Consider the following 14,698-nt stretch of genomic DNA (forward strand, 5'->3'; position numbering starts at 1 on the left):
GTTTTATGGTTGTTTTATGAATTCACAACTCAATACTTTATTAACTTATGAAAGCCCCCCTTGAGTCAAACCATATAGTTTCCATATTAAGTTATTATTCTCAAGTAAATTATTACCTTGTTCATATCAATAACCCTTCTCCCGAATGTGGTTATTGAAATAATTCAATCCAGGGGAATTTTTCTGCCTGGAAGCCTTAAGCACAATAATAAGTTATAACAAGAACAAAGAAAAATAAATCTAATATTATAAGCTGGAATCGAATTAAATTACATCAAATCCCTAGTATAAAAGTTTAGCTAGACATAGTAATTAAATTAAGCTCAATCATACTTGAATCATTCATTATATTTAAAGACAATAATAAAGAAAGAAACAAGATGAAGAGTTTAGAATAAAAACTGTATCACAACTATGTTGATGGCTTCCTTGAATCTTAGCACAATTGTTTGAAGCTTGAAATCTTTGAGAAGAAGAGAATTATGTAAAGTGTTGCACAAAAAAAAACCGAGATCTTTTACTATGAGAAGTTCATCCCTTTATATAGAGATCCTGAAGGCAAGTCTGACTCCTTTTAGGAAAATAGAATCCTTATTTATCACAAAATCCTTTATAGGAGATCATAACTGTTTAGGCTCTTGATTTCTTCTTGATTAGGACTCCTTTTTCTTCAAGAATAGGTCCAGGTCTTGTTTAGTGTGTTTAGGAAACTCCCTGAAGTCGGCCCATGTGAGAAAGGCTTGATTTGCGTGTTAAATTCACGCTGGTTCCGCCTGGGCAGCACGGGCGTGCTTCATGGCATGGGCTGGGCGTGCTGTAGTCTGGAGGTCTGGCTAGTGAAGCACGGGGCGTGCTAGGTAGCACGGGCTAGTGAAGTACTGAGGCACGGGCGTGCTACAGAGCACAGGCAGGGCGTGCTCTTCTCTGGAAGTTTGTCTAGAGTTGCCATGGGCGTGCTATGCTTGACACGCCCTGGTCCCATTGTAGCACGGCCGTGCCTTTTGACACACCCTGGCCGTGCTCTCTTCTGTCTCTCCTTTGGTTTACTTGGCTTCTACCACGGGCGTGCCTTCCAGCACGGGCTGGGCGTGCTAGAAGCTGAGTGCCTTGCATTCTAAAGTTCTTTTCTGCGTCAAATTTCTGCAATTTTCTCTTAGATCAAGCGGATTAAAGACCAAGGAAGCTTTTAAACACAATTACACTAAAAGTGATTTAAAATTAAATTAAAGAAGTAAAAACTTACTAAAATTCTAATAAAAACTATATTAAAAACACTATAAAATTTACACTTATCAAAATTCCCTAAACTTAAACCATTGCTTGTCCTCAAGCAACAAAACTAAAGGAAAAATAATTTGACGACACTAGTTTAACATGGTTGGAGATGATTTCCATAATCTTTCATGATATCATGATTAGTAAACAAGTGAATAAACTCAATCGTTCTCCATGCTAATCATACTTAAGTTTGACTTTTATTTTTGAATAAAACACATTCATTGAGTAAAATACAAGTTTAAAGAGATTGTTATCACTAATATTTATTCAATTTATGATAAATAGGACATGAATTATCTAAAGAATTTTCAACCTTTCAAAAATAAGACAATTGATAGTGCAACAGTGGCATTCCCATATGCAGAATTAGTCATTCTTTCTCCACGATTTAAATGCATACAATTAAAAGATCAAAAGGTCTTTATTTTGGGTTGTAATGGGGCTTTCTTGGTGCAAATTTTGCTTAATCAAAAGAAAGGATAAAAGGGTAGTCAAAGAGTACAAAAGAATGTATAATATTCAGGATTCTATTTTAATTAAACTTTTACTAGTTCTAGGGAATGTTGGTTTTGAAGCTTTCTTACTAGCTAGAGGCATCTTGTGCAAGGTCTTTTCTTAATATTTTGGCACTATTCTTACTTGCTTTACCATTCTTCTTGCATTCTTTTGATTGCTTTGCATGTGCCTCTTTCTTGATTCTTTCCTCTTTTCTTTATTTGCTAGTATTGATTGATGAATTCTCCCTCTTTGTTGCTATATTCTAATTAAAAGTCGAATCTTTTAATCATACAATCCTTTGTACTTAGGGTAAGAGATTTGAATTTGGCTTTAATGGCCTGGTTTATTTATGGTGAAGAAGAAAATTGTACGGTTTAAAGCTTCAAAGTGGGTTTCAAAGGTCATATATTTTTGTTTAGGTAGTTTAGGCTATATAGGTGTCAACAAAAAATGCCTAAATCATCTCTTTCAAGATGTAAACATTTAAATTTCTCGCCTCGAAGGAAGTTCTAATTTTTGTTCTAGGAATGCCAAGGTTTAAAATACTTTAGAGTAAAACACACCTTTATATCATAACTTTCATAAAAATCAGTGTTTTAAAAGTCTAGAAACAAATAGTTTAGATCAATGAACATGATTGAGTCAAAAATTCAAATTCAAAACTTAAATATGCTAGAATTTAGAATCGACTATATTTAACACTCATTACTAGACATGAGAACTTTCAAGCTTACTTGTAATCATTCCAAAAATGTTAAACAAAAACAAAAATTTTTGCCAAAATTCCCTTCCCCCAATTCAATGAATCACATTGTCCCCAATGTGCATAAATTCCCCAAACTTATTGCATTACTAGAAGGAAAGCAGTGAGAGAGAAGAAGAAATCTTACCAACATTGTATTGAACAATACAATAGAACGGGTGTGGGAAGAGTCTTAGCTAAAAGAGCAACTAAACATTAAGAACAAAACAAACTACTAAAAAGTTATAAAAATTCAAATAACAAATAAACTAAAGTGAAAGCAACCAAGACAATGTATTAGAACAAATAAACAAAAATAAAACAAAGAAAAGTGAGAAATCCGTCAATTCTCTGGTGGTGGAGGTGGCTGCAGAAGCTGGAGGATGGTCTAGAGTTGGCCTTGCATGGTGTCCATCCGAGAATCCAGACTGCCGTTCATAATCTCGATGGACTGGAAACGGTCTGCGATCATCGTTTCCATACATTTAAGGCGTGTGTCAAAGAGGTCCATCCGAGACATCATTCTTGCAAGGACTTCATCGTTCGACATGTTGGCTGTGCCTTGGAACGATGGACCGACACCGGAAGTACCTGCACCAAAAGAAGAAGGAAAAGGAGGAGGATTATCCTCTTCCATGTTAGCTCCACCGGCTGCCTCTGCTCCTGCATCATCAGGATTAGCCTCTGTGGCGCCCACTACTTGATATGTATCCCCGACTTTTTCAATCAGTTTCATATGTATCATAACATCTAGGTCCAGTCTAGTACTACGCCCTCCTCCTATACTATCATAAATTGGCCTAGCCGGGTTCCAAACCTGTAAGTATCTAGCGATCCGAGTTACAAAACATCCCACCATTATGGCCCCCTTGTCGGCTCCAGCCACCTTTCCAAATTTTTGGCAGAGCCAATAACCAACATTCAATAAAACCCCATTCTCAATAGCCCACAGAAAATATAATTCGTTCAAACTTAGTACCCCATCGCTTTCACTCCTTCCAAAAATGGAATTAGATAAGAATTTGTGAATGTAGCGCAAGGAAGGTTTTTTTAATTTGGATGCTTTAGAATATCTAGGATTGTAATTCACTTCACCTGTCAAATTTTGCCAAGTATTACGCGCACTAAAATCACTAGATATTTGTATCTGGCTATTGTCTGTAGGAAACCCAAAAATGTGGCTAATTTCATTCACAGTTAGTTCAAAGTCTTGACTAAGAAGCCTAAAGTTAACCCTGCTTGGTGGTGAATTAGGCAATAACGGAATAAAAGCGCGATAGGAACTCAGAAATTCTAGAGTTAGAGGGGCATAGACTAAGTCCTTCATATCAATAAATTCCCCCCATCCTATTCTCTTAAGAGGGTCTAACACAATATCCTTAAGACCCACTTGCGCTAAGGCAGCCTCATCGATAAATCTATTCGGTAAAATAGGCCGAAGAGATAATTTTGTGTACCTTTCTTGTTGATCGGATGAGGCAAATTCGAATGGAATTTCAGGAGGTGAAGGAGGTTGAGGAGCCGTGGAGGATCGCGTAGTCGAACGCGTCCGAGCAGCAACGGATGATGCGGGTCTGCTACGTTTGTATCTAGGAGGCATTGTTGGAGTTGATTATGTGAAAATTTTGGGTGGAGAGTGTTTGATTTGAGAGAAAAGGGAGAAGAAAAGAGAAAGTTTGAGAGAAAGGAGTTGACGGCTAGGGCGTGCGAGATGGAAAAGAGAAAGTTTGGAGGCGTGCTCTTTAAATAGGGGCGCCAATAAATGAGTTGGTCTGATCGTGGCACGACCGTGTTGATGAGCACGGCCTGGGCGTGCTCCTCTCTGACCTGCAAAACAACAAAAGTGGCGTACCTGGCACGGGCGTGCTACATAGCACGGCTTGGGCGTGCTCTTCTCTACCTCTCGAGTTCTTTTCGCGCTCGCGCATATGAAAATCGCGCTCGCGTATTTTGCTGGCAAACTTTCTGCCTCTCAAAGGTGCTTTCTCGCGCCCGCGCATATGAATGTCGCGCTCGCGTGTTTTGCTGGCAAACTTTCTGCCTCTCAAAGGTGCTTTCTCGCGCCCGCGCATATGAATGTCGCGCTCGCGACTTCAGCTCGCGCCCGCGTATATGAATGTCGCGCTCGCGACTTCAGCTCGCGTCTGCGCATATGAATGTCGCGCTTGCGACCTCAGCTCGCGCTCGCGTATATGAATGTCGCGATCGCGAGTTTTTCTTGCAAATCTTCTGACTCTCTTTTCTAATTGTCGCGCTCGCGCTTGTGAATGTCGCGCTCGCGACTTGGGCGTTTTTCTTCGTTGAGACTTGCTTCGTAGCGCGACTTGGGCATGCCACTTAGCACGGCTAGGGCGTGCTTGGTTCTGGATTTCCACGTTTTCCTACAAAAACTCTTAACTAAACAAAAGAACACTTATGGAGAAAATTTGGGATTTTGACAAATAAAATAGGGAATAAAAATAAATAAATGGATGAAAATTTAATAAAAATAGATGGGTTGTCTCCCATGAGCACTTTTGTTTAACGTCGTTAAGTTCGACGCACTTATCTTAATTTAGGCTAAGCAAGACCAATTGTAGTCTTGATGGGTTCAAAGGTTTCATTATAATAGCTTCTCAAACGTTGAGCATTTACCTTGAAACTTCGATTCGACTTACCATCCACTATTTCAATCGCGCCATGAGGAAAGATTTCCTTGATTGTGAATGGTCCAGACCACTTAGAGCGCAACTTACTAGGAAATAACCGAAGTCTAGAGTTATAGAGCAACACCTGGTGGCCTACCTTTAGATCCCTCATGATAATGCGCTTATCATGCCATTGTTTAGTGCGGTCTTTGTATATTTTCGCATTTTCATAAGCGTGAAGGCGCATTTCATCCATCATGTTTAGCTGTAGCAATCGCTTTTGACCAACCTCCTATAGGCGTTTTGAATGCCGTTCTGTAGGCCCATAGAGCATCGTCTAGCTTTTTGGACCAATCCTTTCTCGATTGTCCAACAGTGGTTTCGAGGATCTTTTTGATTTCTCTGTTAGTGACCTCTACTTGTCCACTGGTTTGAGGATGATATGGAGTACCTACACGATGAGTGACACCATATTTTGCAAGAAGGGAGTCTAAATATCTATTACAAAAATGCTTACCTCCGTCCGTGATTATCGCCCTGGGAGTTCCATGCCTTGTAAAAATGTTTTTCTTGATGAAGCTCATCACACTTTTGGCATCGTTATTTGGAAGAGCAACAGCTTCTGCCCACTTTGACACATAATCCACCGCCACTAGAATGTATTGATTTGAATATGATGGTGGAAAAGGTCCCATAAAGTCCAGACCCCATACATCGAAGATTTCGACTTCAAGGATGCTGTTCAGGGGCATTTCATGTCTCTTCGAAATGTTACCTAACCTTTGACAACGATCACAAAGACGAACATAGTTATAAGCATCTTTAAAAAGATTAGGCCAATACAAACCACTTTCTAGTATACGCGCAGCTGTCTTGTTTGCTCCAAAGTGGCCTCCACATTCCATTGAATGGCAGAATTTAAGGACACTTTCTATTTCAGTTTCCGGTATACATCTCCTGAAGAGCTGATCACTACAATACTTGAACAAAAATGGCTCCTCCCAATAGTAGAATTTGATATCATGAAAAAAATTTTTTCTTTGTTGGTAAGAAAAATTGGGAGGAGGAATTTTGCAAACAAGATAATTAACAATGTCAGCGTACCAGGGGGTTTGAGCATTTGCCACTAGAAGAAGTTGCTCATGAGGAAAGCTTTCATTGATTTGTAGCTCGCTTGTGTCTTCTTCCCCCAATTCAAGCCTGGAAAGATGGTCAGCAACGAGGTTCTCGGTCCCCTTTTTGTCGCGAATTTCTAGGTCAAACTCTTGCAATAGAAGTACCCAACGAATGAGTCTTGGCTTTGCATCTTTCTTTTCCAGCAAGTATTTGATGGCGGAGTGATCTGTGTAGAGTATTGTTTTAGCTCCAATTAGAGATGCCCTGAATTTGTCAAAAGCAAAAACAATAGCCAACAATTCTTTTTCCGTAGTTGCATAGTTTAATTGCGCATCATTCAATGTGCGACTCGCATAATAAATAACTTGCAACTTCTTGTCTTTTCTTTGTCCAAGAATAGCTCCTACAACATGATCACTAGCATCACACATTAGTTCAAAAGGTAAAGTCCAATCTGGTGTAGTGATGATCGGGGCTGAGATTAACCCCTTCTTCAACCTATTAAAAGCATCTAAACATTCTTTGTCAAAATCAAATGGAACATCTTTAACTAACAAATTGCAAAGAGGTTTAGTGATTTTGGAAAAGTCTTTTATGAACCTCCTGTAAAACCCTGCATGCCCAAGAAAACTTCTTATGCCCTTCACTGTGTTAGGGGGAGGTAGTTTTTCAATTACCTCAAATTTTGCCTTGTCTACTTCAATCCCCTTTTGAGAGATTTTATGCCCTAGGACAATACCTTCACTAACCATGAAGTGACATTTTTTCCCAATTTAACACAAGGTTAGTATCTTCACATCGTTGCATCACTAAAGATAAATTATGAAGGCATGCATCGAAGGAAGAACCAAATACAGAAAAATCATCCATGAATATTTCAATAAATTTTTCCACCATATCTGAAAAGATGGACATCATGCACCTTTGAAAGGTTGCAGGGGCATTGCATAGCCCAAAAGGCATTCTCCTATAGGCAAAAATGCCATAAGGACAAGTGAATGTAGTTTTCTCTTGGTCTTCAGGGGCTATAGGTATTTGGAAGTACCCTGAATAGCCATCTAAGAAACAATAAAAAGGATATCCTGCAAGCCTTTCAAGCATTTGATCAATAAAGGGAAGGGGAAAGTGATCTTTGCGTGTTGCTTTATTTAATTTTCTATAATCTATACACACACGCCAACCTGTCACTGTTCTTGTGGGGATTAATTCATTGTTTTCATTAGAAATAACAGTCATACCTCCCTTCTTTGGAAGAACTTGGACAGGACTTACCCAATTACTGTCTGAAATTGGATAAATGATGCTGGCATCTAAGAGTTTAATAATTTCAGCCTTAACTACCTCCTTCATATTAGGATTCAGTCGCCTTTGGTGCTCGATTGAAGGTTTGTAGTTTTCTTCCATCAAGATTTTATGCATGCACACACTTGGGCTTATTCCTTGTAGATCTGAGATAGACCATCCTAATGCTTTCTTGTGCCTTTGTAAAACCTGCAACAACCTTTCCTCTTGATCAAGCGTTAAGTGAGAAGAAATAATAACAGGAAAAGAATGGTTCTCACCTAGAAATGCATGTTTTAAATGAGTTGGAAGTTGTTTCAGTTCATGCTTAGGAAGTTCCTTTTCTTTTTCATTCAAGATGCTTGACTCATTAGCATTATTTTCAACATGCAAAGTGGTCTCCACACATTCATCGACTACGTCAATTCTAAAACAGTCTCCATGATCCATAGGGAGTTTACAAGATTTAAGTACATCAAATACAATCTCTTCCTGTCCAACTCTAAGAGTCAACTTACCCTCATAGACATCTATCAATGCTCTTGCAGTTGCAAGAAAAGGTCTTCCAAGGATTAGAGATCCTTCCCTATCTTCATCAATATCAAGAATAACAAAATCAACAGGAAAGATGAATGTACCTACCTTTACAAGCACGTCTTCTACAATCCCTCTAGGATATTTAATTGAACGATCTGCTAATTGCAAAGACATCCTTGTTGGTTTGAGCTCTCCCATACCTAGCATCTTAAAAACTTCATAGGACATAAGATTAATGCTAGCACCTAAATCTGCCAAAGCCTTTTCAAAGTCAAGATTACCAATGTTACAAGGGATAGAAAAACTTCCTGGATCTTTTAACTTTGGAGGCAGTTTGTTTTGGATAATTGCACTGCACTCCTCAGTTAACATCACTGTTTCTTGATCATCAATTTTTCGTTTCTTGCTCAAGATATCTTTTAGGAATTTAGCATAGCTAGGCATTTGAGCAAGAGCTTCAGCAAAAGGAATATTAATTTGAAGCTTCTTAAACACATCCAGAAACTTGAGGAAGCTCTTGTCATCTTGTGCTTTCTTTAATCTTTGTGGAAAGGGAACAGGGGGAACATAGGGTTTTACCTTTTCTTTTTCCTCTAAATCAATGATAGGCACTTTTGATTGTTCTTTTTCCTCCTTTTCTTTCCTCAGTGGTTCATCTAATTGTTTCCCACTCCTCAAGGTGATAGCCTGCACTTGTTCTTTTGGATTCTTTTCAGTATTGCTAGGTAACGTACCTTGAGGTCGAGATGCCATCATGTTTGCGAACTGCCCTAACTGAATCTCCAAATTCCTGATTGCAGCTTGCTGGATTTTATGGTTCTCCCTGGTTTCATTCATGAATTCCATGTGTGATTTGGAGAGGGCAGTGAGGAGGTCATCATGAGATTTCTTTTCTGGAGGGTGGAACCCTGGGGGTGTATTCAAGGCATTGTTAGGATTACCATAAGATAGGTTAGGATGATTCCTTAACCTGTTATCATATGAATTTGAATAAGGGTAATTCTTTCTTCCTTGATTCATCACATAGTTCACTTGCTCCAAAGTCTGCGGATTTAAGGAGTCCATGATGCATTCCCCAATTCCATGTTGTCCATTGCACCTATCACACACTTGCATAATCGAATTCACAGGATTAGTGGTTAACATGTCCAATTTCCTTACCATGTTATCTACCTTGGCATTGAGTGCTGTAATGGCGTCTATTTCATAGACTCCTGCGGTTCTTCTCCTTTCGGTATTGTTTTGGTAGTGGCTGTTGCTTGCCATCTCCTCTATCAACTCATATGCTTCATCAATACCTTTCTTTTCAAAGGATCCACCTGCAGCTGCATCTAAAGTGATTTTAATATTAGGTGATAATGCATTATAAAAAGTTTGTACCTGTAGCCACTTGGGCAAACTGTGATGCGGGCACTTCCTTAGCAAGTCCTTGAATCTTTCCCAAGCTTCGTACAAGCTCTCTTGATCATGATGAGCAAATGTCATTATCTCATTACGCAGCTTGGTGGTTTTTGAGGATGGGAAGAATTTAGCTAGGAATTTTTGAGCTAATTCATCCCATGTGGTAAAACTTCCAGCGGGACACGATTGTAACCATGATCTAGCTTTATCCCTAAGAGTAAAAGGAAAAAGCCTCAACTTGATTGCATCTTCAGAAACACCATTTTGTTTGAATGTGTCACAAATTTCCAAAAAATTGGTGATGTGAGCATTAGGATCTTCACTAGGCAAACCTCCATATTGGATCGAGGTGGAGAGCATTTGGATAATTGCAGGTTTAATCTCAAAGTTATTAGCTTCTACCCTAGGTCTTGTAATACTTGAGGTTGTCCCATTCAGATTAGGTGTTGTATAATCCCTTAAGGTACGGACCGGATGTTGAAGTGGTGGTCCAACTACGTTTTCATTTCTGTTTTCGTTTTCGTTGGCCATGTCTGCTTGTTGTTCGAGTTTTATTTCTCTTGCTTTTCTTGCAGCGTTGTGCCTATGAAAGGTTCTTTCAATTTCTGGGTCAAAGACTAGAGGTTCAGTCATCCTTGATCTTCTTTGCATAAAACACCTGGAACAACACTTAAAAGAAAATTAAATAAAAACGAAAGAGTGCCTAAATTAATAACAGGGTAATTTGTATTGATATTGATACGCCAATCCCCGGCAACGGCGCCAAAAACTTGACAGCGGTTTTCGCAAGTGTACGAAATCGCAACAAGTAATATAGAGTAAGAAAGTATCGTATCCACAGGGATTGTTTATCAATTACCAAAATTATGTTAACCTATTATTATTTAGATGATGATAAAAGGAATTCGCTGTAAAGTAAATAAAATTCAAAGTAAAAGAGATCAAACACAAAATTTAGGTGAAAAGAAATCAGGGGATTAAGCTACTAGGGAATTTGATTTCATTTAATTCTATCCAGCTTATTCTATTAGTTCATTAATCAAGTTTAATTGTTCAAGTAGGAGAAAACAACCCTAAGGTTACTAACAAGCTCTCCCGATTTATTGTTAGCTATTCTAATCCAATTTAATCACCTATCTTAATAGTGAAATTAAACATGAATCAGATCATTAGGTTTTATGGTTGTTTTATGAATTCACAACTTAATACTTTATTAACTTATGAAAGCCCCCCTTGAGTCAAACCATATAGTTTCCACATCAAGTTATTATTCTCAAGTAAATTATTACCTTGTTCATATCAATAACCCTTCTCCCGAATGTGGTTATTGAAATAATTCAATCCAGGGGAATTTTTCTGCCTGGAAACCTTAAGCACAATAATAAGTTATAACAAGAACAAAGAAAAATAAATCTAATATTATAAGCTGGAATCGAATTAAATTACATTAAATCCCTAGTATAAAAGTTTAGCTAGACATAGTAATTAAATTAAGCTCAATCATACTTGAATCATTCATTATATTTAAAGACAATAATAAAGAAAGAAACAAGATGAAGAGTTTAGAATAAAAACTGTATCACAACTATGTTGATGGCTTCCTTGAATCTTAGCACAATTGTTTGAAGCTTGAAATCTTTGAGAAGAAGAGAATTATGTAAAGTGTTGCACAAAAAAAACCGAGATCTTTTACTATGAGAAGTTCCTCCCTTTATATAGAGATCCTGAAGGCAAGTCTGACTCCTTTTAGGAAAATAGAATCCTTATTTATCACAAAATCCTTTATAGGAGATCATAACTGTTTAGGCTCTTGATTTCTTCTTGATTAGGACTCCTTTTTCTTCAAGAATAGGTCCAGGTCTTGTTTAGTGTGTTTAGGAAACTCCCTGAAGTCGGCCCATGTGAGAAAGGCTTGATTTGCGTGTTAAATTCACGCTGGTTCCGCCTGGGCAGCACGGGCGTGCTTCATGGCACGGGCTGGGCGTGCTGTAGTCTGGAGGTCTGGCTAGTGAAGCACGGGGCGTGCTAGGTAGCACGGGCTAGTGAAGTACTGAGGCACGGGCGTGCTACAGAGCACAGGCAGGGCGTGCTCTTCTCTGGAAGTCTGTCTAGAGTTGCCATGGGCGTGCTATGCTTGACACACCCTGGTCCCATTGTAGCACGGCCGTGCCTTTTAACACACCCTGGCCGTGCTCTCTTCTGTCTCTCCTTTGGTTTACTTGGCTTCTAGCACGGGCGTGCCTTCCAGCACGGGCTGGGCGTGCTAGAAGCTGAGTGCCTTGCATTCTAAAGTTCTTTTCTGCGTCAAATTTCTGCAATTTTCTCTTAGATCAAGCGGATTAAAGACCAAGGAAGCTTTTAAACACAATTACACTAAAAGTGATTTAAAATTAAATTAAAGAAGTAAAAACTTACTAAAATTCTAATAAAAACTATATTAAAAACACTATAAAATTTACACTTATCACTTAGCCTCAGGGTATACCGGAATCTTGTCCACCACTATCGCTGGGTCAATTCCCGTGATGTCACTTGCCTTCCACATGAAGCAATCAGCAAATTTCTTCAAACACTCACTGACCTGTTCCCTGTTCACACAGTCATATGCAATGTATGTATATTCATTTTCTTCTTTGCCAATCATTATTTTTTCTTTTTCATTTTTTATTTCGTTTATTTCTTTTTCATTTTCACTTGGAAATGCTTGGAAAGATAGACACACAGGGTAATCAAGAATTTGCAAGCCTTTATTGATTATGATAGAATCGTCTTCAAGAATTACATCGAAATTGAAATCTGGATCTTCTAGATCCGACACAGACGACTCAGAACTGGAACTGGACTCTGACTCAGTTTCAGACTCGGACTCAGTACAGGACTTTACTACAGACTTTGGTGCTAGGTTTGACTCGGGAGGGTGTTTATCAGCAGCGCGCTCCTCCTCGGCGTACCAATTGGTGAGAGGTCCTTCGCTTGGCTTGATAAGGTTGAGCAAGTCTCGATTCCCGTCACTTCCTGTGATAACTGCAACCTCGTCAAAGAGACTGGGCTGCATGAAGTCTTCTGCTTCCAGTTCAGTTATTATTTCGGGCTTGTTGCCCCAGACATCCGAGAATATCTCTAACCCAGGTAGCATCTTCTTAGTGGTTGGGCAGCAAAATGGTTCTTGGAAGCCACAGTAAGGAACTGTTTCTCCCGGTTTGCAGAAGTAACCATTCAGAGTCAAGAGGTAAGGCCGCATCTGTATACTCTCCTTCCTTCCTCTTCTAGTTCTCTCAGCACGGTCTTCGTCGGTGGGTTCGTAACCCAGTCCATAGGTCCCTTCATTCACCGGACACTCCCAGGCTTGCAGTGCAGGATATTTCTTCCCGGACCTTGCCATAGCCATTCCTGGCAGATAGGACATTTTTAGCATCAAAGGAACTATGCAGTTTATTTGCACTGTCTCGAAATCAAAGAGAATTCGAGAGTTTGCTGTCTTCCCTTCTATAAACTGCACAGTGTCATATTGAAATCCCTAGAGGGGTAGGTTGGCAGTTTCAGGGTTGACCTCAAAGAGAGGCTGGCCCTTTGGCTTCTTCAGCTGACTGTAGTCATCCCCTTGAATGGTGATAACCTTGTCCTCATAGGGAAACTTGACCTTTTGGTGCAAGGATGAGGGTACTGCCTTAGTGTGATGTATCCAGGGTCGGCCCAGAAGCAGATTGAAGCTAGTCGGTACATCAATTACCTGGAATGGGACTTCCATCACAGCCGGCCCAACTGTTAACTTTAGCGTAGCAACCCCCAACACTTCCCTCCGGGTACTGTCATAAGCTTTCACTATTTGGTCCGATGGAGTGAAATCTGTTTCCTCCAACCCCAGACAGCTGGCTACGCTTAGTGGGCAGACGTTTAGTGCTGACCCATTATCAATGAGAACCATGGGCACAGTTTTGTCTCTGGTCTGGATAGTGACATACAGGGCGTTATTATGACTGCCTCCCTCTTTGGGTAAGTCATCGTTAGAGAACCAGATGCTCTGCATTTTTGATGATTGGGTGAGGGTGGACACCAGCACTTCTGGGCTTCCACAGATGTTTGAAGTTGACTCAAAGCCTTGCAAAGAGCTTGGCGATGAGGAAAGGATGATGCCAAGAGTTCCTAGATTGACACTTTAGCCTGGGTCTTTTTTAATTGTGAAAGTACCGGGTCCTCCTTTGGCTCCCCTGCCCTCTGGTAGGGTTTATTTTGAATTTTATCCAAGACTAGTGGTTCATATTGTCTTCCGCTCCTGGTAATGGCATCGACCTCTTCAGTTAGGTCATTCAGATCCAGGACACAGATGTTATTCATTTCTAGGAACAGTTCGAAAGGATCGATCAGTTCCTGGTCAGCAACAATAGCATTTACCCCATGATTTGGTAAGGGATTAGTGCTAATGTTTGGCTTACTTCTCGAAATAATAGAGCCGTTGTCCACCAAGTCTTGGATACGGTTCTTAAGCGTCCAACACGCTTCAGTCTTGTGCCCATACCCCTGATGGTACTCACAGTATTCATCAGCTTTGTAATTTCTTGGTAATGGGTTTGGTGGTGGCCTTGCTTCCAAGGGCTTGATGTAGTTGGCCTTGACAGCCTCTCGGAATACCACAAGGATTGGCATCCCGAGATCAGTATAGGTTCTTCTGGACTGATTGCCATTTCTCATGTTCCCCACACGTAAAGGGTTAGTGGGGGTGATGCTCGCCACTTCGTATACTTTGCTAGCTTGGCTAGGTTTCTTGTACCTTGAGGTTCCTGAGTCTTCTTTCAGTTGCCCCATTTGAATCAAATCCTCTACCTTTGTAGCAGTGGCAATGAGCGACTGAAACGTTGGTAGGTACTGGGTTTGTAGCTGCTGTTGGTAGACGGGTTGCAGGTTCTTTATTATTATGTCTACCTGTTCTTGCTCAGAAGGTCGGTTAATCATCTGGGCAGCCTTGGCCCTCCACCTCGTAAGGAACGAGGAAAAGGGTTCATTGTTTTTCTGTTTGGTGGTTTCTAGTTCCCTTCGAGTAACATCCACCTCCATATTATAGTGATATTAGGAATTAAATGCATTGCAAATGTCTTCCCAGGTCTTCATCTTAGACTGATCCAGGCTAACAAACCATCTTAATGCAGCACCGGTGAGAGATTGTTGGAACAACTGAGCAAGGAGCTCGCTGCTCAATCCAAACGGGTTAAGGGCACCCACA

At 40.0% G+C, this 14,698-nt stretch overlaps 1 non-coding gene across 1 annotated transcript; it reads left to right on the forward strand.

The window, feature by feature from the left end:
* The first annotated feature begins 9,475 nt into the window (after positions 1 to 9,475).
* LOC149497572 (small nucleolar RNA R71) lies at positions 9,476 to 9,582 on the forward strand. Its single transcript, XR_016320261.1, has one exon. It is a non-coding gene; the product is annotated as a small nucleolar RNA R71 (small nucleolar RNA).
* The last annotated feature ends 5,116 nt before the right edge of the window (positions 9,583 to 14,698 follow it).

The sequence above is a fragment of the Jatropha curcas genome, chromosome 3, assembly GCF_041381405.1.
Source record: "Jatropha curcas cultivar XTBG-Jc1 chromosome 3, XTBG_Jcur_1.0, whole genome shotgun sequence".
Classification (NCBI taxonomy): domain Eukaryota; kingdom Viridiplantae; phylum Streptophyta; class Magnoliopsida; order Malpighiales; family Euphorbiaceae; genus Jatropha; species Jatropha curcas.